The 26,141-nt window shown below is 40.7% G+C and overlaps 1 protein-coding gene across 6 annotated transcripts in view; it reads left to right on the top strand.

The window, feature by feature from the left end:
• Positions 1–26,141, top strand: part of TRPM3 (transient receptor potential cation channel subfamily M member 3) — a 535,004-nt gene that overhangs the window by 382,494 nt on the left and 126,369 nt on the right. The window lies entirely within an intron of this gene.

Raw genomic sequence — 26,141 nt, 5'->3', positions numbered from 1 at the left:
AAAAAAAAAAAAAAGAAGTAGAAACGAGTGAGAATAAAAAATGTTTTTGAGGACTCTTGCAATTTAAAAAAAATGAGGAGACCAGAGGAGGACAGGTATCAAGGGATGGTATCACAATAACTCTCGTCCATAAAAAATTCCATGACCTTAAATATTTACCCTCTTCAGTATTGGAAGATGCACGCAGGACAGAGATTTTGGTAATTATCTTCATTCTCTTCTAAACCTGAGAGAAATGGCATTGAAATTCTTTTGGCCTGGGGACCACTGAGAAATCAAAGAGATTCAAATAATAATGTTTAAAAGCTGCCATTTATTGGGTGCTTATGAGATACTAGGAAATTATACATATTCCCTCCCCCCTTCTCTCTCTCTCTCCCCCTCTCTCTATCTCCCCTTCTCTCTCTCTCTCCCTTTCTCGTTTAAATCAAAAACCACCCTAACAACTAGGTATTATTGTCATCTTTCCTCTTTAAAGCTGAGAGAGTTTAAATGATTTGCCCAAGTGACAGGTAGGGTTAAGTAACAGCCTCAAGATTTGAATCCAGACTTGTTTGAATCAACGTCTTGAGTACTTTCCACTTCTCTCGGCTAATGTAAGGACTGGCTTTTAACTCTCCAGCCTAAAAATCTCACCTTCCAATGACTTGATTAGATGGAATACACAATCTAAATGACCTCTGGGTCCCAGCCAGCACTGCCTCTCTTGGGTCCCGTCATTCATTTACAAGTTCAGAGTCTTCTTCCATACTTGAGGTTAATTTCACAGCTCTCAGGGAACAATCATCTTGAACCTGAGTATGAACGTAGCTTTGATCCAGTTCATTTTTTCCATTGTAAAAGCAATGCATGCTGATTAAAAATATGTTTATTATCAATTTAGAGACTACCACAAAATAAAAAGGAGGAAAAATATTGCCCACAGCCCCACAAGCACAATGACTTTTGTTAAATTTCCTTCTAAGGTGTTTTATTTTTCCTATATGTGAGTTTTTAGATTTGTTATAAACACCGTCGTAATCATGTATATATTTGTACAACAAGATTTTTCATTTAGCGTTAAAACACTTGCATTGTTTCATGTAACTCATACATTTTTAAGGTAGAATCTTTCATCATTTGATAGTGGGATTCCCCCACTAAAAACATTAGGTTGAGCTTTAAACTCAGGAAAAGACATGGATCATGTACCTAAGCCCTCCTACCCATACTTTTAGAAAATAGCAGGTATCTAGTTATAAAGATACCAGGATACCAATAGCTACTCCTCCCCTCTCCACCATGATTCTCAAACCCGCTTTCTGTAAGGTGTCTGCCTGGACAAGAATTAACTTTGTGGTCATCCTATTATCAATATCATGAATTATCAGCATTATGAACTCTACTGAAACACTTTAAAACACTTTGGATTTAGTAGCAGGCCAATCCTACGGCACCTTAACAAAACCTTCCTCACCATTAAGATTGCCCATGAATGCTGTTTATGAGCACCTACTGAAAAATGCACAATATTCCAGCATTTGAACAAAGGATGATCGTTAAATATGATAATGCAGAAATGGCCCTTACTACTGGACCCTTTTCACTCGGGAAGTTTATATAATTAATTTTAATTCATGTAACGTCCAAACATTTTGTTGGGCGATTTGCCGAGTTAGAGAGAGTCATGGATTTTTAGACATGGCGGGATTTGACCTTAGTCAAAGCCTCCTAGGGAACCTTTGTCCCCTGCATATGCAGTCCATGTGAAGGAGCCACAGGACAAGAAGAAATCGTGTGACAAAAAGAAATATGAAGACCCAGGCTGGACTTGACATCACTGATAAATGCAATCTTTCACTGATGTATTCCTACCAGTCTTACCTTGATTGAATTTGCATTCTCCATGAATGTGGCTCTAATGTTGGCCCCGGAGAAGGTCCCATTGTAAGTCTTCTGTTTGCTGAGTATAAGACAACCAGCAAGGTTACCTCCATACCAGGTAGTGACCAACGAAACAATGACCTATTATTGAATAGTCATGGTTTGGTGTTACTCTTCACGTGCAGCAAAGGCTATGTCAGGGATGGTGGTAGAAACCAACTAGAACCACCAAAGAGAATCCCTCTTGATGCCTCTTCTCACGTAGGCTCTGTTTCTCTTTTTGTCTTTCTTTTCCCTTTGAATTGTTTTGCAAGCAGTGTTACCAATAAATCTACACCTGATCAGAAGTGGTTCGTTTTGTAAAACTCCCCTGAAATTGAACTACTGATGAATAGTATTTTTTCTTTTCTGGACAGTTCTCTAAAACAAACAAATGAAAACACCCATATATTCTTAACTGCTTCGTCTCTCACCATTACTTTTTTTTAATACTTTTTCTATGCATTTGGAAGCAAAAAACATAGCCCTCAAGTTGGGTGGAGGCAAAATACTGGGAAATGTAAGGAAAAAATACCGTTTTTAGGAGAGGCCATACTCAGCTAGCTCAAAGCCTAATTTTAAGGAGTTTACAGCCCCCAGGACTAGCGTTTATTCTGCATAGGAGGACACTTGAGAAAGAGAGCAACTGCTTGGGGAATGAAGGATTTACAGTAGCAGTTGTTGGAACAACTGGCCCTCAGCCTGTCCAAACATTCTCCTGAATTTATAACATAAAATTGCCGTGTCAGAATGAACCTCCAGGGAGCTACAACAACCAATTGACAAGCTGTTCTGCTCTCCTTGAAGGCTGAGTGGGGTGTCTCTCCTTCTGGATTCCCAAAGCATTCAAAGTTAAGCCAACTAGTTAAGCCCCCAGGGGGAATTACCTGGGGCTGATCATTTCATCATTTTGGCATTATTTAAAAAAAAAAAAAAAAACAAGCATAGAGACAGAATAGTTATTTTTATGCTTCTATTTGCTACGATGGCCCACTCATCTAGGATATGGGTCACTCCCTAGAAAGTTAAAGGACACCACAGCAAGAGAAAGAAACTTTAGGGACAATCAAGATTAAATCTACCCATTCAAGGTACCGATGAGGAAATCAGGGCTTTAAATGACAGTAATAGCAACAGCATTTACTGAATACTTACATTTTCCAGGTGGCTTGGTTTTTTGTGCCCATCTATTCAAGCTAGTTCAGTTTCTCCAAGAATATGTTGTGGTCTTTTCTGACTGTGTTATACATATTAATTCACTTTTCTCACAACAACCTATGAAGGCAATCTTTTTATTTAAATTCCATTTAATTAACATATAGTCAATTATTCATTTCAGGGGTAGAATTTAGTGGTTCATAGTGTTGTCGGTATCATCATCTGTAAAACAGATGACATGCTCAAGGCCACAGAGCCCATTAAGTGGCCCAAAATATTATATGGTTATCTTTTATTATATTATCTATAACATGTTATGTTATGATAAAATAGAGTCATAACAAAATTATGTTATATAATAATAAGTATTCTTTTTAAAATTTTTTTAAAGATTTTATTTATTTATTTGACAGAGAGAGACACAGTGAGAGAGGGAACACAAGCAGGGGGAGTGGGAGAGGGAGAAGCAGGCTTCCCGCCGAGCAGGGAGCCCGATGCGGGGCTCGATCCCAGGACCCTGGGATCACGACCTGAGCCGAAGGCAGACACTTAACGACTGAACCACCCAGGTGCCCCAATAATAAGTATTCTATATTGAAACTTATAAAAATTCATTTCTCTAAAATGTTCTATGCATCAAATATTTCAGTCTAGAGTGTTGTGATCCCTCCATCATGCGTTGGTGAGGCCAATCAGGAAAAAATAATATGCCATATCCCACGTAATAAAGGTCCTCTGATTTCACGAAATATTGAATTGAAACACCAACCCTGCAACTGGAGAAGGTGTTCAGAAAATATCTACTAAATCAAAATCTGAATGTCACTCTTAGAACAAGTGAACACAGTGAATCATATGGGTCCAGAAACCATAGTTTCAGTACTAAAATCTAGACTAGATGGCCTTGGATGTGAGCTACCATCTGGGTGGAATATTTGAAATAGGAACGATTCTGGAAAATTCCATGTGTGTAGTTAGTGTATGTGTTTTATGTGTCTATATAATGTGTGTATTAGATGTGTGTCAGTGTAAAACGTGGAATGCCATTTTTTTAACTTCTTGGGATTGACATCTAGTCAAATATTTGTAAAAGGTAAAAACCTGATCATTTAAAAACGGTAGGTAAAACCCAACTAAAATTTGAGCTGGAGTGAAAGCAGGAGCATCCAAAATTCTTTCAAAGTCAGCATAAGTAAATTATGAGTGATAAAGATGAAGTCTTCCCCCTGGATTCCATCCCAGTTCCAGAAATACCTCCTTTCCTCTTGCATATCAGAAAGTCTAGGATCCTTCAGTATGAAAAGGTACATGTAGAATGCTTGTTTCAGAAAGCTGCTAAAATATCCTTTTGCTTTAAGGGACTTTCGAGTTCTTTCCCCCAGCCTTTGCCACATTGGCCTGGGTGGTTCTGTCATTGCGGAGTGTGTTCAACGAAGTAGTGCTTGGAAGCAGTCAAAACCTTGAGTTCACTGGACCTCTAACAGCAGCTGTCCTACTTGAAATTACAAGCTGGACTCTTTGAAATGAAACTTGTCATACCCAACAAAGCTGTTGACTGCCTGTCACATCTGGGATTTCGTGGAGAAATTGAACTAGCCTGACAGACAGACTCAAAACACCCAGCAACCTGGAAAATGTTCACGAGCCTCCTCCTTTCTTTGCAGTACCAGGGATGCTGGTGGCTGTGGGCTGTCTTCCTTGTTCGTTCCTAGTGGCATGGTGGTCATGCATTAGGTGGCTTTTTTTTCCTTTTTTTTTTTTTTTTTTATGTAGGCTCCATGCCCAGGGTGGAGCCAAACCCAGGGCTTGAACTCATGACCCTGAGATCAAATCCTGAGCTGAGATCAAGAGTTGGATGCTTAACCGACTGATCCTAGGTGGCCTTTTTTAAAAGTTGATGAGTGATACTTGATAAGATAGTGTCTTGAGTAAGTAAAGGATTTGTCACTCATGATATTTCTTTTGAAAAAAAAAAAAAATCTTCCTATTGCCTGATTTATTTTAGGGACAGCCTGTCTCACTTCTATCAGGTCTTAGGCTCATGGAGTTATGGTGTCCATGAACTTGGCCTTACCTACCCTTTCAGATTGACAGTATAATTATGAAGAGACACAGTAGTGTCATGCTCTCAAACAGACTCTACTACCTAATAAAAACTAGGTTTTTCTTTTCTAGATGATAAATAAATATAAAACCTGGTTTCCTTTCAAGGAATTAGAATTGTCCATTTTACCCCATGGTAAATTTATAATTTTATAATTTTTCCCCATGGCTAAATTTAGCTTCACTAAGCTGTTAATATATCCTATTGTTTCTTGTTTTTTACCGCAATGGCCAGAAAATATATATATATATCTCTTAGGTACATTCTTCTTATCTTGTGAAAACTATATTCTTTTAACTAATAACATTGCAGTTTTTAAGGTTCTAAACTTGGAACTGAGCTTTACCTAATCTATATAGTTCCTATTCCATAGAAATAAATATCTCTGTAGAATCACAGTATCATTAAGCTTTAGTAAAGTGTTGATTGAGTTGTATGTACTCAATTATCCAAAACATGAGATAAAGAGCAAGTGATCCCAAAGGCAGGCACAGTACATAAATATAAACAGATGTAGATAATAGAGATATATTCCTAGGCATGTGTAGGTATGCGTGAATATATTATATGTAATATCTGTGTGTGTATTTCTAACACATATCAACTAGTAGCCTCTAAGTAGGTCACCGTGGAGGTGACTATGCCCTGGTTAATTTAAAGATTTAATTTAAAGATTTTAAAGATTTAAGATTTAAAGATTCCTAGTTAATATTTTAACTAAAGGCTCCCAGTAAATATGTGTATATATGTATACATTAATTACTGATAATTAGGTTATTACTTATATTATTAATATATTTATATAGAATACAATATATTAAATATGAATAATATGTGTATGCACATATTAGCTAGGAGCCTTTAAATTTATATGTGTGTATATTGTACAGTGCCTTAATATTTTTGGAAGGAAGGAAAGAAGGAAGGGAGAGAAGGAATGAAGAGGGAAAGAGAGGAGGAGGCTGAAAATATAACCAAAAGAAATGCAGGGTTTGTACGAGAGAGGGACTCAGCATTTCACTGTTCCTTGAATGTTCCCATGCGTCTATGCATACATAACTTTCAAGCTATGTGATGTTTCGTTGCAATGGGCTGATAAGGAAGAGGTTAAAAAAGCAGAGAAGCATCTCTCACCGATGTCCAGAAGTGAATAGCAGAGCGGCAGACTCAAAGACAGGTGCTGGACAGAAAATAATTACATTCTACTTTGCACCACTGTCACCTCAATTAAATGCAGTAGCTTTATAATTGCTAGCTAAAAATATGCACCTTTTCATGCCATCCTCCTGTGCCTATTTTTGGGAATTTGACTTTCTTCAGCAGCTTGCTTTATTCCATGCTAGTTCTCCTGCTGGGCATCTAGGGAATTCTCTATTCAAAAAAGCAACGTCCAAAGGAGCTGCTGATCAGTGACAGAATCTGCTTGGATGATCTAACCAATCAATAGGTGCTCTTGCCAAAACAGTAGAGAGGAAGTTCAAGGCTGGGTGGTAACCGTGTCTCTTTCTCTGTAATCACGTTCTTCTTACCCTCTCCTCTGAGTTGGTGGTTTTCCAGGAAATAGGAGATGAATTCTGACCTTTAGAGAGCACTAGGGAGAGACGGGCCAACTGCCATGATTATTTCTTTCTGCTGGGCTTTTCTTTTCCTTCCAGCCCACTGAGTAGATGACTGCATGGCACCCAACAAGGGGAAATGAGGCTCCTGTGACAGGGCAGCTGGTCAGGGGGCCTGAGAGCCATCAGGCCTCCTATGGCACCTGCAGGGCTCTGCTGCCCCACCCCTTCTTCCAGCAGATCTTTACTTGCATGCAAGCAGTGGCCATGGGCATCAACGATGGAACATGACCTGTGCCCTCAGTGTGGCTGCCATTCCTGCTTCTGTCCCTCCATAGAAGCCTGGAAATTCTAATGAGCCATCCGGCAGAATGAGTGGGGAGGTCTTCAACCGGGTCGTGTCTGAGAGCACGGCCTGGGAATGCCAACTCTGTGACTTTCAATTAGCTACTGGACTTTTTCAAGCCTCAGGTATCTCTCCTGGAACACAGGAATGATGACACTGAGGGTCTGGGGGAAGAACCCACGAGAGTCACACGTACAGAACGCTTAGAGACGCGCCTGCACAGCCTAGCGGCTGTTATTACCAGGAAAGGCTCACTTCCGTTCCCACCTTAGGCAGAGGTGCTGATTTCACTTAGCAGCTGCTCCCCTTAAGAGTCTAGAGATATTCAATATCCTTCCTCCCTAAGCAGGGAGTAGCCAGAGGAGCTGAAATAAAATTAATTAGAAAATTTGCCTGCTAAAAAAAAAAAAACATGACAATACCTAATTTATCGAAAAATCTCTTATACAGAAATGTCAACTACTGTGAACCAGGAAATAAGAAATGAAGAAAAAAATAAAAGACTTATCTGAATGTCAGCATTGAGATTAGACAATCTGTGCATGAAATCCCACATGGTCATAGGCACTAAATGCCGCAGAAATCACCACGCTTCTGCTCCAGCTTAGCCTGGTCGTCCTGCCCTTTGCAGCCAGAAAGTGTGGAGGCATAATGAATGAGCACTGTCAGAAGGTTAGTCAGACCGAGTGTCCAGAATCTATAAACAGCAGATACAGGGTCTCTAAACGTGAGAAGCTGGGCCATTTAGATAGAGTCAAATGGGCCTACCTCTCTTGTCAACGAGAACACCACTAAATCATGCCAGAAGAAAAAAAAAGTGAATTTTCATTGTATTTAATGTTGTCTAAGAAGACAAATGTGTGCATTGCATTGTAGAAAATTCCACCCAGGAGAATTAACATGTTTTCACTTGGCAGTAAGGGATAATCCATACTTAACTAGAAAATTCTCTTCTGTGGAACACTTCATTCTTTTATGTCTCTAAATAGGATAGACATCATTGTATAACTGGACAATCGGTGTAACACGGGTGTGTGGAAAAAATACTGGTATTTGATTGACATGGTAATTACAAAGTCAAACATTTTTCTGAGGGTTCTTTGTGGGAAGGGCAAGGCTGGTTAAAATGTGCATTCTGCCATCCAAGAGAAACACACTCAAGCTGGTACCGAGTTGCCTTCTGGGACAATGGTTGGCATATTTAATATGGCCCTAGTCACATGACTCATAAAAACCACACGTGTGTGCACATATCTTCCTATTGCCATGATAGGCAAGCGGGTATGTATAAAACCTCCCTCCAATTTTGCAGAGCAAAAGAGAGCAATTTGATGAGAGATTCTGTTTTCTTAGTCTTGGGGTTCTCCACATACACACACATGGCTCTGGGGCAATAATACCCTTAAAAGCTATTGACAGCCTCTAAGGTCTGCCAAATTCAGAAGCTCTCTTCAGAACCTCCCCAGGGCTGTGGTGTAGCTCTAGAGAGAGGCACTTTAACAAAGAGGTCATTATTTTTGCTCACCAGCGCAGAGGTCTGGACTGCATGTGGGCAGCAGAGACTCTTAATAGTTTGGGTTTCAATGCAGGGCAGAGCGCTGTCCGAGTCACCCCCTGCCTGGCGGGGTCAGTCCTGGGCCTCCGCTCAGCTTTTCAGTCAAAAAGGATAGAAATGTTGGATAAACTCCTCACCTTGCCCCAAATCATCCTGGTTTCTGTCTCTGTTAAGAGCAGCCCCATGCTGTCAGCACTAAGGCTGAAAATCTAAGTCATCTTTGCTTCCTCCCCGATTCTTGACCCCTGAAGGTCAGCCCACCTTGTGATTCTCCTTGATGCCCCTCGTGCGTGCCTCCTCCCCATCATACAGCCACCTACTAATCCAGGCCCTTGTTATCCATCTCAAGCCTGCTGCAACAGCTCTGAAGCTGGGCCCCAACTCCAATCCCCACCCCGAGATTAATTTGTGCCTGATAGCGTTTGACTTCAGCAAGATGGCTTAGAGAGGCTAGGGGTACAGCCTTTAGAACTGTACAGACCTGAGATCCAATCTTGACAGTCATGTTCCAGCTAAGCGCTCCAAGTAATCAGTTTAATCTCTGAGCCTCATAGGATTGATGTGAGGATTAACAAGGTTAACAGGTGTAAGGTGCTTGGCACCAGGCCTCGTGTGTACTGAATTCTGTCCAAATTCCTTAGGGCCTGAAGATCATTCATAGCTTGGCCTCAACCTTCCCTTCTAGGCTTGCTTCATGAGTCACGTTCCCTTCACCCAGGGCTCCAGCCAAACTGAATATTTGTATGTAATGTTTTAATGTTAACTTTTCTCTTATTTTCTCTTACCATTTTCTTCTTCCTGCTCCTCCCACCACCACACTTCCCTACTGAAATTCAAACTACCCCACGATGTTCAGACCAAATCCTGGCCTCCTCCTTGAAGTCTTCTTGGGTCACACCAGCCAGAAATGACCTTTCTCCTTCGTCTTTATATCCTGAGCCTAGTTAGGATTTTCTCATGGTGTTCATCACAGCATCCTGATTTTGAGCATCTTTGGATCTCTATTTCTTCCCCAAATGTTTTCCCATTGGACATATGTGCATATGACCTGGAACATATGACAAGCAACAGTAAACCAACTCTTAGGGAGACAGGGAGGAAAGAATTGCTCTACTTGGGACAAAAGTTATCCTTCCTAAACAGTCATGCTCCGAGAAGTCAATAGTACGAACATCTTGGCCTGCATTTTTTTGGGGGGGCAGGGGGTGGCCAGACACCCCCTTGGCCTCAATTTATTATGCTAAGAATTTGACCCTGGGATAGTTAACAGCTATGGCTTGTGCAATGAGCAACAGGGTGAATGAAATCAACTGTAAAATGGAAGGATACAGGGCTGTGTGTCCATATTGGCCCAAGGAGTAGAGATTACTTGGGTTTAGAGGCACACAATGGAGCTGATAAACTGAAATGTGCTTTCCTCGAATCAACCCCATCAGAGTTTGAAAGAATAGAAAACTCTTCAAAACGAGGTTCACTGTAGGTTGGTAGAATATGACAGTAGATGGGCCCTGGACTCATACTCCCTTTTACCATTGAACAAATGTCATGTCCTGCCATTGTTGGGCCAGAAAATGCAGGGGAGGCCTTGCATTCTCCCGCCAGCTTTATTTTTAATTTGCCAGGCTGGTTTAAGGGGAAAACCTACCGGAGCTGCTTTTTGTTTCCCTTTGTATTTTCATTCTTGTCATATAACAAAGGAGGCTCTTGCTTCTTATTCTTCTCGAGCATCCATAGAAAAAAGCTGTGGAGAGAGCACACATTGAAATCAAGACCTGCAGAAAGGAAGAGAGAAAAAAGGCAGCGTCCCCAGATGGGACATTGTGTACATAAACAAGGGATTTTCTCTGCCCCTGGGACCGTCAGCCAAGCACACAGGAACCAGGAGAGGAGAGCAGCCCTGGGCTGGCATGCAAACTTAAACGAGAGGAGGGTCTAGAGAAGGTCTGACTCTCAGTAGATGATCTTTGTGATTTTTTCTCTTAACTACCATTGTTTAAGACAAGAATCATTATACCCTCTTGTATCTCCACTTGCAGATGCTTTCGAATACATTCATTCAAACAAACACATAAAATTCAGGATTATCTTGGGTCAGACACATACTCCAGGACATCCCAACATTGGCCCAACATGTTCTTCCAACAGGGGTCCTTCCATCATGTGGTTTGTGTACTCAACCACAAAGCCACTCAGAAGGTTTTCTTTCTTTACCCTCTCACTCAGGCTATGAATTTAATTTAGTATAGGTTCTTATGACCACATGGGGACATTCTTGACCAAATGGCAGCATCAGTTTTGCTGCTGATTAGCATACAAGGGTACACATGAAATGAGTCCTAATCCTTTAGGACCTGGGTGCCCTTGGAATATAGGGCTGAGCTTATCTTGTCTTTACTGGTGAGACTGGGGATGAATATTAGGTGGAAACCTGACTTGTCGCTGGATGACAGACAATGCAGAGATACATAGACACCCAAACCCAGAGGCTGAGCATCTAAGACCCCAGCCCTGCCTTTCTGGAATCCAGTGAGGACAGTTCAATCTCAGATATGTTAAAGAAAAAAATATTCTGACACTTGTTAAAGACAGTAAGAAAGCCTTTATTCAAGGAGCTATGCACTGGGGTTTGCAGCAGAAGAGAGAGATTGGGCCCAACTTTGAATAGAAAAAGAAAAGTGGGAATTTATAGTCAAGGAGTAGAGGGAGGGGGTGGGAGGAGTAGAGGGAGGGGAGTGGGAATTTATAGTCAAGGAGTAAAGGGAGGAGTAGAGGGAGGGGATGGGAAATGACTAAGAGAGTAGGATTCTTGCAAAAGAGACCTAACAAGGTTCTTGCTAAAGGCAGGCCAGGGTGCTCAGATATCACTGGGGGATGGTGGAGGATAAGGAATTTGGCCAAATAGGGAGAATGATCAGATACTGAGGGTGGAGGATTCTTGCTAAAACAGGGCAATGTCAGGGTGAACATGGAAGCCTAAAGGTTGGAGCCTGGTAGAGAAGAGGGTTCAGAGAAGCCAGGCTAAACTTTGGTCAAGGAGAGAGACTTTGTCATGCATGGTCCCCATCTGAAAACCACAGGCCAGATTTGAACTTGGAATGAAGGATTCATTCCACGTTCATCGGACACGCACAACATGGCAAGCACACTACTGGGTAACAGGAGTGTAGAGATGGAAGAAGGGCCCTTGCCTTCCAAGAAATCAGAGACTATTGAAGGAGGGAGGCCAGAAAACAGGAGACCGTGCCCTCAAACCAGGCTGCCTGGCTCTGAACGCACCCCAACTTTTCCTGACTGCATGGCCTTCCAAATGGCATCTAACCTCCCTGGCCTCCAAGTCATCATCCGGGCAATGGGAATCATCATAGAAACTAGACGATAGATGATTTTTGTGGGTCGGCCAAAGTCTGTTTGTGAACTGCTTTGCGCAGCGTTTGGCACATTGTAAATACACAACAAACAACCTTAGCGGTATTGCGGTCACAGATGGTGACATGGTTTATAGCATAGTGTCAATGCTGTGACAGAGGGGTCAGTACAGAGGACAGACACCTAACCCCAGGGAAGGCTGCTTGAATCAAGATGGGTTCACAAGAGATGATACTTGAACGGTGCCTGAGAGGACAAGGGGCAGATAGTCAGGCAAAGCTGAAGGGACCAGACGCATCATCAGAGAGAAGAGATGACAGGACAAACTGCCGTGGGAGAGGGAGCAGCCCCAGGGAGCGTGCCCAGCTTAGCACATGGCAAGGGAATTAGCAATTATTAAGCCCATACAAGATACTAGAAACTGTGCTATATGATTTTAAAAGATGATCCCACAGAAAGTTTTGCAATAATTCTGAGACAAGGAGCTATCCCTACTCTTTGCACAGAAAGAATCTGAAGCTCAGAGATTTGCAAGAGCACCTCAGCAGTAACCTAAGGTTGCCCATCTATCAGCTGGCATGATTCACTTCTGAGTCCGAAGGAGTCTAAAGCTCGGCTCTCGTACACAGCCTGTCCTCTCTGAGCCAGACCATAAACTGTGTCGGCGTCGGGAGGGCCGTGGGGGGGGGGCGGTGTGTGGAACATACTCAGGGGCTAGACCAGGAAGTCCCAGGGTTCACAGGAAAGGATTTGTTACCCTGGAAGTATCAGCTTTTTCCAGAACAGAGGAACGAGCTGGGTGTGTAAGTATCACCAATATGGCATTCAGGGCAGGGAACAGAGATTATGGTGCTGTGGATCGACGACCTAAGAGGAGAATGTTTTAAATATGGTCATTTGTTTCTATGAGTTTGGCTTTTTTAGATTCCAAATGTAAATGATATCATACAGTCTTTGTCGTTCTCTGTCTGACTTATCTCACTTAGCATCATGTCCTCAAGGCCCATCCATGTTGTCACAAATGGCAGGATTTCCTTCTTTCTCAAGGCTGAATAATATTCCAGTGTGTGTGTTATCATCCACTCATCTGTTGACAGACACTTAGGTTGCTTCTGTATCTTGGCTATAATGCTGCAGTGAACACAGGAATGCAGGTATCTTTTTAACATCCTGTCTTCCTTTCTTTTGGATGTATACTCAGAAGTGGGATTGCTGGATCATATCGTTAGCTAATGCTGCAGTGGTAATCATATTGCAATATATAAATGTATCAAATCGGGGCGCCTGGGTGGCTCAGTTGGTTAAGCGACTGCCTTCGGCTCAGGTCATGATCCTGGAGTCCCGGGATCGAGTCCCGCATCGGGCTCCCTGCTCTGCAGGGCGTCTGCTTCTCCCTCTGACCCTCCCCCCTCTCATGTGCTCTCTCTCTCATTCTCTCTGTCTCAAATAAATAAATAAAATCTTTAAAAAAAATAAAAATAAAAATAAAAAATAATAAATGTATCAACACACTATACACCTGTAATGTATAAGCCATTATATGTCAGTTACATCTCAATAATAAAAAAAAAGGTAATTTGCCCAAAGCTAATAAACAGATGAGAGTGAGACAGCAAAAAAAAAAAAAAAAAGAAACCACGAGGTTTTCATATGGTACCATGCACAAAAACCAAGGTCCCTTCTTAGGGATGTTCTTGAGGGAATTAATGTATCAGATAGGAAGCCAAACCTATTAGATGCCCCCAATGCAGATTTTCTGCCATTTTGTGCATGAAGAAAGAAATTCTGTGATCTCTATAAGGCTAAAAAGAGCCCCAGTGATCACCTAGTCAAAGCTATTATTTCTTTTGTAGATGGTAAAATCAAGATTCAGAGAAGTGAGGTGATTAGGCCAAGATCCTTTTGACATGTGACATCTGCCATATGAAACTAACCTCATCCTGTCAGCCGTACAAAGAAATCCCAGGAATCTGAAAGCATTCACACAGGCAGGTGCCCAGATGGCTGCACCAAGGGCATCTGTCTACCAACACTGGAAACTGACAAGATCATTGTTGGGGGAACTAGACTGGCTTAAGAAGGGTCACAAGAGAGCCCCACCATCTGTAGAACTTTATGTTGCTTTCCTGGCGTTCTCTCCTGTGGGAGATCACAGAAATATGTGGTGTCTTGATAAATACAATAGGGAAGACAGAAAAAAGATATAATGCTATCTTGTAATGATGAAAAAAAAAAATAAAGCCACCAAAATAACCCCTAAAAGTCATTACAGCCCCAATAAGAAGCCCATATGGTGTTGGCCTTTGAGAACCATCTGTGGTGCTACATATTCTCCTTAGAGAGATTTCTAATTATTTTTTTAAAATATATAAGAAAACGCACATGAATCCAATAATGCCCTTCCTGAGACAGAAAATAATACTTCAGGTCAAATTGAATTTTCACCCATCTGTATATGGCTGACAAGATGGTAGATGACAAATATTCTTGATTCTGCTAGCCAAAGCCATGAGATATATAAAGAAGCTTCTAGAAATGTTATTGCTGGACCTGTAGGATCTGTCATGTTGGCACCCGGTGAGATACATCACATGGTTATATAACTAATGAAAGAGGTAATGTCAATTGTCAGGAAAAGAACTGAAAGCAGGAGACAGTAGATGACAGGTTGTCATATAGTTCCAACCCCCTAAAGAGCCCTGCTGAAATTTCTCCAAAGAATTAATAGATGAGGAATTTAGCCTGTTCCCATTTTTTGCCCTCATCACAAAATCAGCTGGGCTGCTTTTTCTGTCCTCCCTATGTGTCACCTTAGGATCGCAAAGTGTTCCTCAGACTGGGAAGGATATGTCAGTCATGATCCAGGAAGCCTTGGTTGAGTTCCTGACTCATATTTAACAATTTCCTTACTGTGACATGACTGAACATGCTGAAGAGCAAAAAAACAAAAAAAGAGTAAGTCTCCAAAGCTCATGTTCACCAAATGATTTCATTTGCACCTTCCAGTTATTTAAGCCAGCACTGCCCTGAGACCAAGGCAGCAAGCTAAGAGCTAAAGGAAACATCAGGAAAGGGAAAGTAGGAGAAAGTGATGAGGTCATTTTGTTTTTCAAGACCCCTTTTCCCACAAACAAGAGCCGGTTGTTGGTAGTGTTGCAAAAAGATGGCAGACAAGAGCTGATCCCGCTCAGAGCTCCTGTGTCTCCAGATCAGAAGGCTGCGCTGTGAACATGGAGTGTGCCGGTTTCCCATTGCCACTTTGTACAACAAGCTTGGTGAGAGTTGTCTCCCTCTGTCCAGCACCTTCACTGACTGGGTTGGATGCCATTACAGCAAATCTGGTTCAAGAACAACACGAGTGTTTTTTGTTGTTTTGTTTTGGGTTTGGGGGTTTTTGGTTTTTGTTTCTGTTTTACTTCAACTCCCTTATGTACTGAAATACTCATTTCTAGCTGTGAGACAATTTGTGACAAGGGATCCAAGCTTTTGGGAATCTATCCTAAGGACAGAATGCCACATACAGATCAGGTTGTTTTGTTTTTGTTTTTTTTTTTAAGATTTTATTTATTTATTTGAGAGAGAGAATGATAGAGAGCACATGAGAGGGGGGAGGGTCAGAGGGAGAAGCAGACTCCCCGCCGAGCAGGGAGCCCGATGCGGGACTCGATCCCGGGACTCCAGGATCATGACCCGAGCCGAAGGCAGTCGCTTAATCAACTGAGCCACCCAGGCGCCCCAGATCAGGTTTTAAATGATATTCATCCCATTGTTATTTATATCAGACATTTAGACACAATATAAATGTCCAACAAAGAAGGTATTGATTAAGTGAGCTATTCACATCTATTGGACAGAATATTCTATAGATACTGGACATTATGCTTTTAGAAGAGTTCCCAATAATACAGGAAAGTGCTTAGTTATCAGGCTAATGGAAAAGAAAATGAGAATACAAACTAGTACTTCACAGATATGCCCACCCCCCAACACACACCCACATATATACTATGCCTATGGGGAGAAAAAAGAAAAGGAGACTTGAAGGAAATATACCAAGGTATCATTAGTAGTTATCTTTGGGTAGAACTTGGGATTTGGGAAATTATTTCTCATTTGACTTTTTCTAAACTTTCTATAATTTTTCATGACAGTCATGCATGGTCATGCAATGCTTCTATAATAAGAAAAAAATTATTTCTCATATTGGCACCAGTGGGCTTCTGACCTCTGAATTGTATTTCTTAAAGGGAGAAACAAACACTAGTGTTCTTAATTACAGTGGGAAAAAGAGAAAGGGGAGTCAAGGGTTAGAGTCAAAAGAGCAAAACCTCCTCCATTCTCTGGCACTCAGGTAATTGCCCAGTTGTGCATGCATGAAGGTCCCTTGAGAGAGCATGGCGTTATGGTAATGTGGGTGTGCTTTAATCTACTAAAAGCAACCTAAACTGAATTGTGTCCCAAAAGTAGAGAGAACACACCCTTAAAATAAACTGGCAAATCAAATCAATCAATACACTGGCAAATCCAATGTGTAATAAAATATCCTTTCAAAAGTCAAATAATCGCATATTTTATTCGATGTGTAAATTCATACATCTGAGTGTTTTGAAAGTAGGGCATCCTAGACTTACAGTAATTCATCCAATTTCTATCTCCATAACATTGCTTTTTATTCAGCCACTTCAATATGAGACTGTGAATCTTTTCCAAAAATATTACACGGAGAGTCAATATATAGTTTATATGGAACTCCATAACAAATAAGTATACTTACTTGGTATTAATTTTCTCACAAAAATTTTGACTCACTTTCCGCTGATCTTTGGTTTGCTCATTTCCAGATGTGTTTGAATTTCCTCTGATTTCCTCTCCTCCTCCATATAAATCAGCATGTGCGTTTCCAAGCCAGCACCTTTGGCACAATATTACATTTAAGAACTTTGTCAACCAGGAACGCCTAAGTGGCTCAGTCGGTTAAGTGTCTAACTCCTGATTTCGGCTCAGGTCATGATCTCAGGGTCCTGAGATTGAGCCCTGTGTCAGCCCTGTGGTCAACACAGAGTCAGCTTGAAGATTCTATCCCTCTTCCCCTCCCCCTGCTCACTCTCTCTCTCTCTTTCTCAAAAAAATACATCTTTAAAAAAAGAAAGGAAAAAATTTTGTCAACCAAGAGGAGTTCCTTTTCGCAGATGGTGGAAATAAAATGGGAGTATGTTTTAGGTGCATAGGATCCTATTCATCAAGTTGCATTGTTGTCTTCCCTGTCCCAAGTGACCTTTAGTTGTGCCAAAGTGAAAACTGAAGCCAGTGTCTGCTCAAAGGCCTTTTGTTACCCACCACAATTCCTGTTTAGATCCTTATTAGGGGTCTTGTATCATTCTGCATCTTGATGAACATAGATTTTTGCATTTCCTATTAATCACTCAATTGTTTCAAATTATTTTGAATATTAATATTTCATCAGGGAACTAGTCTGCTTAGCTGGTGATTTTCTTAAAGATTTATTTATTTTAGAGAGAGAGAGCGTGCACGCGAGCGGGGGTGGGGGGCAGGCAGAGGGAGAGAATTTCAAACAGACTTCCTGCTGAGCAAGAAGCCCCACTCAGCGCTCAATCTCATAACCCAGAGATCATGACCTGAGCTGAAATCAAGAGTCCACCACTTTACTGACTGAGCCACCCAGGTGCCCCCTTGCTGGTGGTTTTTAAAAGTCACCACGTTGTGGGGCGCCTGGGTGGCTCAGTCGTTGGGCGTCTGCCTTCGGCTCAGGTCATGATCACAGGGTCCTGGGATCGAGCCCCGCATCAGGCTCCCTGCTCCGCGGGAAGCCTGCTTCTCCCTCTCCCACTCCCCCTGCTTGTGTTCCCTCTCTCGCTGTGTCTCTCTCTGTCAAATAAATAAATAAAATCTTTAAAAAAAAAAAAAGTCACCACGTTGTGATGATTGAATGACTTCTGGGTCTAATCATCTCCCTCTCTCCCTACTCCTGTCCTCAGGAGACACATCTCCAGATTTTATTAAGAAATTGAATGAGTAAATAGGAAACATTTCAGAGACAGTTCTTTTAAGAAAGTTTCAGATGTAGCATGTTAATGTCCTCAAAGCTATTGGTTAACATTATTATAGGTGGACTCTTCTAAATTCCTACAGAATCATAAAAATGTTGCTGATTATCTCTTGTGTAGCTTTGGTGTTTCTCTAAAATTCTCTGACATGTTCCAAACCACTTGTCAAACCCAGGTATCGTCTCTTACATAGCTAACACAGCATGAAATGATTGTGGAATGTTCCTTTCTAATTTTGATAGATGGAGCCAAAGTGTCCTTGCAACTTACAGATATTTTTCAGCTTAATATCATGGTTATTTTCATTTTCAAAAGCTTGCCTCAATCTCCATGTCAATTTCGACAGACTGATTTCCTGCTCCCACATAAATACAAATCACAAATTAAGCTAATTAATAGACACCTTGAAAAGGAGTCAGTTTAATTTTTCCAATATGTTTTTCTGTACCTTCATCTTGTTCCACTCCAGGACCTGCTGGGTTTTAGAAGGGGAAAGTCCATGATTAATTCAGCCACATATACTCTATTTTATTATTTAAGTGGTGAATATACTTGTTTGTTGCCCAGAAGATGAACCAGACCATCTTCAAATATAAAATTACTTCTCCCAAATCATTTTTATACTTCTGGGATTTTGTCATTTTTCTATAATACATTCCTGCTTTGAATCTTTTTCTATACATGGTCTAATCTACATGGCACCAAAGTTTCAGACACTTTGGTGAAACATACTTCTGCGTTAATTGGTGTTACGTGTATCTCAAAAATGTCACATTCATAATAAGCCTCAAACAATTTCTAAAACTCGGGCAGCCCAGTTTCTATCACATAATGTTTGACTAAGTGCTTAGCAATAATACAGTGTCCAGTAGATTCTTAATTAAACTGACAGTTAACACTTGAAATATGCGCTTGGTGTATAGCCTAACATGGCCATTCACTTTAGCTATGTTACCATCCCATGTGAACTGTGCTACTTTTTCACTTGCCAGTTTCCTTAACACAGTGATTTGGTAACAATCCATCCGCTCAGCAAACAATACTGAGCAAGGACAAGCTAGTGATCCTGTCTGCAAACAGACTTCTCTTTTATACAGAGACAAGACATGTGTACAAATAAGGGGAAGGGAGGGCTAAAGCCGAGTGCTGGATAGCTTCACAGAGTGTGCAAGAGGCACAGGGAGACGTGAGGGTTCTATCCCCGTTCTACAAAGGCTTCCTCAGTGGCACGTGTCAGATGAAAGGCTTGTGGTTTGTTCTGCAAGCAGAGGGAAGGGCACTCCAAAAAAAAAAAAAAAAGGGAACTGAATAGACGAAGGCTAAGAGGATAGAAACAACGCTGGGGGTCCTTAAAGGCGCAAGTTGCTCAGCACAACTGGGGCATGAGGTGTTTGGAGCTGTGGCTGTGGTGCATCAGCAAGAGATAAAACTAAAGAACTAGACAGGCGTGGGGCGCCTGGGTGGCTCAGATGGTTAAGCATCTGCCTTCGGCTCAGGTCATGATCCCAGGGTCCTGGGATCGAGCCCCGCGTCAGGCTCCCTGCTCGGCGGGAAGCCTGCTTCTCGCTCTCCCACTCCCCCTGCTTGTGTTCCTGCTCTCACTATCTCTCTCTCTGTCAAATAAATAAATAAAATCTTTAAAAAAAAAAAAAAAAAAGAACTAGACAGGCGTGTGATACTGGCATTCCTTGAATACCCTGCTAAGAATTTTTAGCAATGGGGGTGCCTAGGTGGCTCAGTCGGTGAAGCGTCTGACTTCGGCTCAGATCGTGATCTCAGCGTACTGGGATGGAGCCCTGTTGTCCTCAAGCCCCCTGCTCAGTGGGGAGTCTGCCTCTCCCTCTTCCTCTCCCTCTGCCCCTCCCCAACGCATGCTCGCGCACTCTCTCTCTTTCTCTCAAATAAGTAAGTAAAATCTTTTTTTTTTTAAACATTTTTAGCAGTGGAAGCCACTAAAAAATTTTAGTAAAGGAGGGTGATATAATCAGGAAGATTGCTTGGGTAGCAGCATGGGGAATAGAAATGGAAGGACCAGCATGGGGAGGACCAGTAAAGAAATTCCTGAATAGTTCCGAGTCTGCAGGCTGAGTAATGGCGGTGACAGTGAGGACTGAGAAGGAGGAGGAGGCCGTGAGGCACCTGGACATACCATATACTTACTCACTTCCCTCTGCCTCTCCTGTATAGAATGCACTAGAAGGAGGTAGGCTCTGGGAAGGCAGGAATTGTTTGTCAGCTCTGTTCACTACTCTGTTCCCAGCATCTCCATGGTGCCTGGCACAGAGACACTCGATGAATCTGTGTTCCACAACTCCCTCGTTTGCAGGGGGTGCGGGTGACAGATACGACACCCTGACTCCCGAACTTTGTACGGGGTGCAAAGTGAGAGCGAGAACCTAAGCAGAAGAGCTGCTTGGCAGGCAAGTTCAAGGGCGGAGAATACGGGCATCTTGTCATTTGGAAAGACTTAGCCTCCCTTCAGTCTGAGAATCAGAATTGCATCTGGGCTAAGGCCATTTGTCCACAAGTGAGCTGAAGATAGAAAATGTCAACCTGAATTTGGGGGAACATTGTGTTTTTTAATAAAATATTTGAGGTTTGTTCTTTCAAATCTTGAAGAACCTTTTTTTTTTAAGATTTATTTATTTATTTGACAGATAAAGAGACATAGCGAGAGAGGGAACACAAGAAGGGGGAGTGGGAGAGGGAGAAGCAGGCTCCCCACCAAGCAGGGATCCCGATGTGGGGCTCGATCCCAGAACCCTGGGATCATGACCTGAGCCAAAGGCAGACGTTTAACCAACTGAGCCACCCAGGCATCCCCAAATCTTGAAGAACATTTAATCTTCCTATATTTCATAGCGTTTTGACAAAATAAGCAACCATGTCAAACAAATCCAAGAGTTACTTTTAGGGTACATGTTGAAAATACCAATTTTATGATAAAGGAAAATCAAGCTTTATTTACAAAATCAATCAAAATAACTAACTTCTACATAATTAAAATTTTTTTTCTATTAAAGGCTACATTGATGAGATTTGATAGAATGACTGTATGTGCGTCTCTCCCTTCCTGCCCCTCAAATACAAAAAAAGGCAAAAATAACAAAAAATATATATATTTTTGAAACAAATCCCTATCAATGCTTAGCACAGAAGAAGATGAAAAAAGATACCATGCTAGGAGACAAGAAATTTTGAGTAGTTTCTGGAATATTAAAAGCAGGTATAGAAACCAGAATTTGCAAGGGCACCTGGGTGGCTTAGTTGGTTAAGCATCTGACTCTTGACCTCAGCTCAGGTGTTAATCTCAGGGTCATGAGTTCAAGCCCTGCATTGGGCTCCATGCTGGGTGCGGAGGCTACTTACAAAAACAAAAACAAAAATTAGAGCTTGCAAATTATTTTAGGAGAAAAATATATATACTGTGAAGTTAAAAATTATTTCAATTACCATACAGGATCAGAATAAACAAAGGCAGGAAATAGGAGTGTTCTACAGATAGACTCAGCCATGTGCATTCCATGTGCATTCCCTGCAATGGTGTTTATCATGACCAAAGATAGGGAGCCACCCCAATGTTCATTAGTAGAAGACTGGTTAAATAAATCATAGTCCATGCATATAATGAAACATTTGGCAGTCAGCAAACAATGAAGCAAGCACTCTTCACGGCTAAGTGGAATGGTCTCCAGGATAGATGGTCAAGGAAAAAAAGTGAAGCATAATAATGTGTAAAGCTCACTACCACTCATGTTAAAAGGGAGAGATGTGTGCCTTTCTGTTTATTTATGTGTAGAACATCTCCAAAACCTGTCATACTGCTTGTCTTTGTTGAGAGGTGCTGGAAAACTGGGGAGAGAAATGATACCCTTCATTTTCACCACATATTTCTTGATGCTGTTGGGATTTTTTTTTTTTTTTGCCATGTGCATATATTATCCGAGGAAATATATTTTTAAAGGAAAAGAAAGGTAAAAGGGAAATGATAAAGTCTAGAAAATAGAAAACATAAAATAAGATGGAAAAAAAGATGAAAGAAATCAGTAATCATATTAAACCTAGCTGGATTCTTTTTTACCTTTAAGAGAAAGATATTCTGATTCAGTTAAAAAAAAAAAAATCTACCTTGCTGTTTATAAGATACAGCTAAAACAAAATGACCACCAAAAAGTGACCAAAAAACCCCCACAAATGCACAGATAGAATAATATATCAGACACATTCTAATCCCCCATAAGAGTATATATGGCAATTAAAATATAAATATCAATATTATATTAATTATAATTATATTAATTAATTATATTACTATAAATATTAATATAAAATATAATACAAAGCAACAACATTAAATAGGAAGGGGAGAGATTTTATGTTGATAAAAACTGCAACCCACCAAGAACAGATTGTCATGAACCTCTATACATTTTTTTAAAGCTTCAAAACATGCAAAGCGAAGACTATTTACTTTGAAGGAATAACTGTGAAGTGTGTACTCATAATAGGAGATTTTAACATGCCTCTCAGAAATAAGTAAATATGTAGAGTATTTGAATAAAAAGTACGTGTAATCTGTACCTAAAACTCTGGACCCAGCAAATAGACACGCTTTTTTTAAAGCAAAATAGCATGTTTACAAAATGTTACAAATACCACACACATTCTAATATTAACAACAATTTTAAAATGAAAGAAAATGACATAATGCATATAAAAACATGTGAGATACATAATCTTAAATGCATTTATTAGGAAACAAGAAAGAATAAAAATAACGTGACCACCACATCAACTTAAAATTCTAGAAAAAGAATGGCTAAGGAAGCAAAAACAGAAGAAATGAATGGATAATGATAAAAGCAGAAAATAATCAAATTATAAATAATAATATTGATCAAGAAAATGAAAACCTGGTTCTTTGAAATGATCATGATTTTGATTAAGTTAAAAATAAAGAATAAAAAAATCCATATAATTCTAGACATAAAGGAGATTTTTAAAATAATAAGAGAATTCTGGGGGCAGCTGGGTGGCTTAGTTGTTAAGCATCTGCCTTTGGCTCAGGTCATGATCCCGGGGTCCTGGGATCGAGCCCCACATCGGGCTCTCTGCTCAGCGGGAAGCCTGCTTCTCCTCCCACGCCCCCTGCTTGTGTTCCCTCTCTCGCTGTCTCTCTCTCTCTCTGTCAAATAAATAAATAAAATCTTAAAAAAAAAAAGAGAGAGAGCAAATTCTGCATATAACTGTGTACCCATGAACTTGAAAATCTAGATGAAATATTTGATTACACAGGAAAATACATGAAACTGACTCAGGGAAAGGCAGAAAATCTAAATTGATCAATAATTGCTGGAAAATTTATAAAGGTGATCAGGGATCTATTCTTTTGTTATATAAACTGTTCTGGGGCATAAGTAAAGAAAAAAAGACTTTCCAATTCATACTGAAAAGTTAGTGCAACTCTAATACTAAAATGAGGCAAGATTGATGACATGTACCAACCTCATTTCCAAACATAGTTGTAAAGACCCTAAATAAAATATTAGTGTTGTTAAAGAATCATACATCAATACCAATGAATTTTTTATCAACCTATCACACTCCAAAACTATTCTTTTGATTCACAGCCCCACAAAGAATATTTAAGAATACCTGATTTTCTGCATCTCTGCCAAACTTGGGATTGGTAGAATGGCTCTGATTTTATTTTATTTGACCTTTTTCCCCCTGAGGTTAGCTATATACATGGTGTAACTGAGATTTTAAAATGTTTTAAATTTCAAATAAAAAAGTTTTAGAGTAGTGATGGGAATAGGTATCTCAGGTCAGCTCAAGGCAAAATTATGAGATAAATTTTGGTTTTGGATCCTCCAGCCTCTTCTTAGTACTTCCTTCTCATCTTGAATAGAGGCATGGACAGATGGACAGCCTTTCCCTCCACATCAGTTTCCCAGAAAAACTATGAAGCCCTGGCATACAATTCCACTTCAGGCTCCTTGACAAATAAAAACACAGGGGGGCGCCTGGGTGGCTCCTGGGTGGTTCCATCCATTAAACATCCAACTCGATTTTGGCTCAGGTCCTGATCTTAGGGTCGTTGGATCGAGCCCCGTGTCCAGCTCTGCACTCAGCGTTGAATCTGCTTGAGATTCTCTCTCTCCCTCCCCGTCGGCCCCTTCCCTCTCTCTCTCAAATAAATAAATAAATCTTAAAAAAAAATAAACACAGATCTATGTCTCCACTGCCTCTTGTCCCAAATCCTTTAGAAACCCTACACTATACACCTTCCTTCCCCCCTCCTCAAATCTCTTCCTAGGAAGGCTTGATAATGTTATATTTCAGGGTAAATTTTTCTATTTCCTGCCTCAGAAAAATTTGCATAAGAAATGTGTTCTCTAATTAGGCAATAAAACGAAGGCATCTACAGAACAAGTAGGTCCCGTGTTTAAGGAACTCTGATGCCTAAGTTTTAAATTCTTCTAAAACAATGAGCTCACATATTATCCTGATTCTCCTCGGCTTGCTCCCAGCTAAGGACACAATGATACCTTTCAGACTATAGCTGGCCTGCTCAGAGTTAATCTGTAGGGTTGGCCAAGTTCCACTTCTGCTCCCTGGTTCTTAATCCTGTGGACCTCAGATTGTCTTTCCAATTCACGCACCTGTTCCTGAGTTCAGAACCGCGAAGAGATGCCTCTCTTCTTCCAAGTAGATTTTGTGGCGGCATCAATAGCCATTTGGGAGGATGTTCTGTTGGCCCTTCAGCCAAACCTATAGCCACGCAGAAGCAGATTTCAGTGCAAATCTAACGGAGCTGGGGCACGCCTCCACCCAATGGTCCTTACCAGAGACCACAACTTTGGCCCATGAGCCAAACACAGTGTGTAGATAGATTTTGTTTGGCTCTCTCTATTTTTCATGTTTTTAAGTTCAAATGCCTACGAAGGCATTTCAGTCTACAGTCTCTGCTTTATACTCATTGGACATTCTGACCTCAGGACGTAAACAATCAGGATACGAAAGAATTAAGCAGCTCACAAATCAGATGTTTGTATGATCTTTCTTCCCCTCTCTTCGTCCCTGTGTTTAAGGCACAAGACAAGAACATGAGAGCTCTTGAGTTCTAATCACAACTCTCCTAACTAACTCATTTTGTGACCTTAAGCAAGTTACTTTGGGTAGTGGACTAGATTTCTAAGGCAACTGATAGTTTAACAGTCTCTGAGTCTGTCTATTCTCTCCCTCATACTGGCAAAACTTAGAATTATACATTAGCAAATGCTATAAAGTTTACTTCCTAGGTAGTTGGAAACAGGCAAGCACTATTATTTTCTCATTTTACAGCTAGAGAAACCTGAAGCCTAAAGCAGCTGAAAAAAATAGTAATTCCGTGTAGATATTCAAATAACCTTTTGGCTTCCCTCTGACTTGGAGAAGAGATCTTTGTTATTGTTCCACATTATTATTAATCCTTCTTTGCTCTATCTTTACTCTCCTTCCTGTTATCCATCCCCGGAGAATACTTTTCTCCCCTGGATTACCAAAAGGAAAAGATGTTATTGTATTATCTGCTTTCCCCTTCTTACAACCTGGAAATAATTGCTAAGTTATTTTCAAGGGAGTTCAAGGTTATTTTTTTTTTATTTAAATTCAATTTTATTAGCATATAGTGTATTATCAGTTTCAGAGGTAGAATTTAGAGATTCATCAGTTGTATATAACACCCAGTGCTCATTCTATCATGTGTCCTCCTTAATGCCCATCACCCAGATATCCCATCCCCCCACCGACCTCCCCTCCAGCAACCCTCAGTTTGTTCCCTAGAGTTCAACATCTCTTATGGTTTGTCTCCCTCTCTGTTTTCCTCTTATTTCATTTTTCCTTCCCTTCCCTTATGTTCATCTGTTTTGTTTCTTAAATTCCACATATGAGTGAAATTATATGATAATTGCCTTTCTGTGACTGACATATTTCGCTGAGCATAATACCCTCTAGTTCTAGTCACAGTTGCAAATGGCAAGATTTCATTCTTTTTGATGGCTGCATAATATTCCATTGTATATATATATATATATATATATATATA

Source organism: Leptonychotes weddellii, chromosome 14 (assembly GCF_054177405.1).
Source record: "Leptonychotes weddellii isolate Sample4059 chromosome 14, ASM5417740v2, whole genome shotgun sequence".
NCBI lineage: Eukaryota > Metazoa > Chordata > Mammalia > Carnivora > Phocidae > Leptonychotes > Leptonychotes weddellii.
This window is presented reverse-complemented; position numbering and strand designations above follow the sequence as displayed.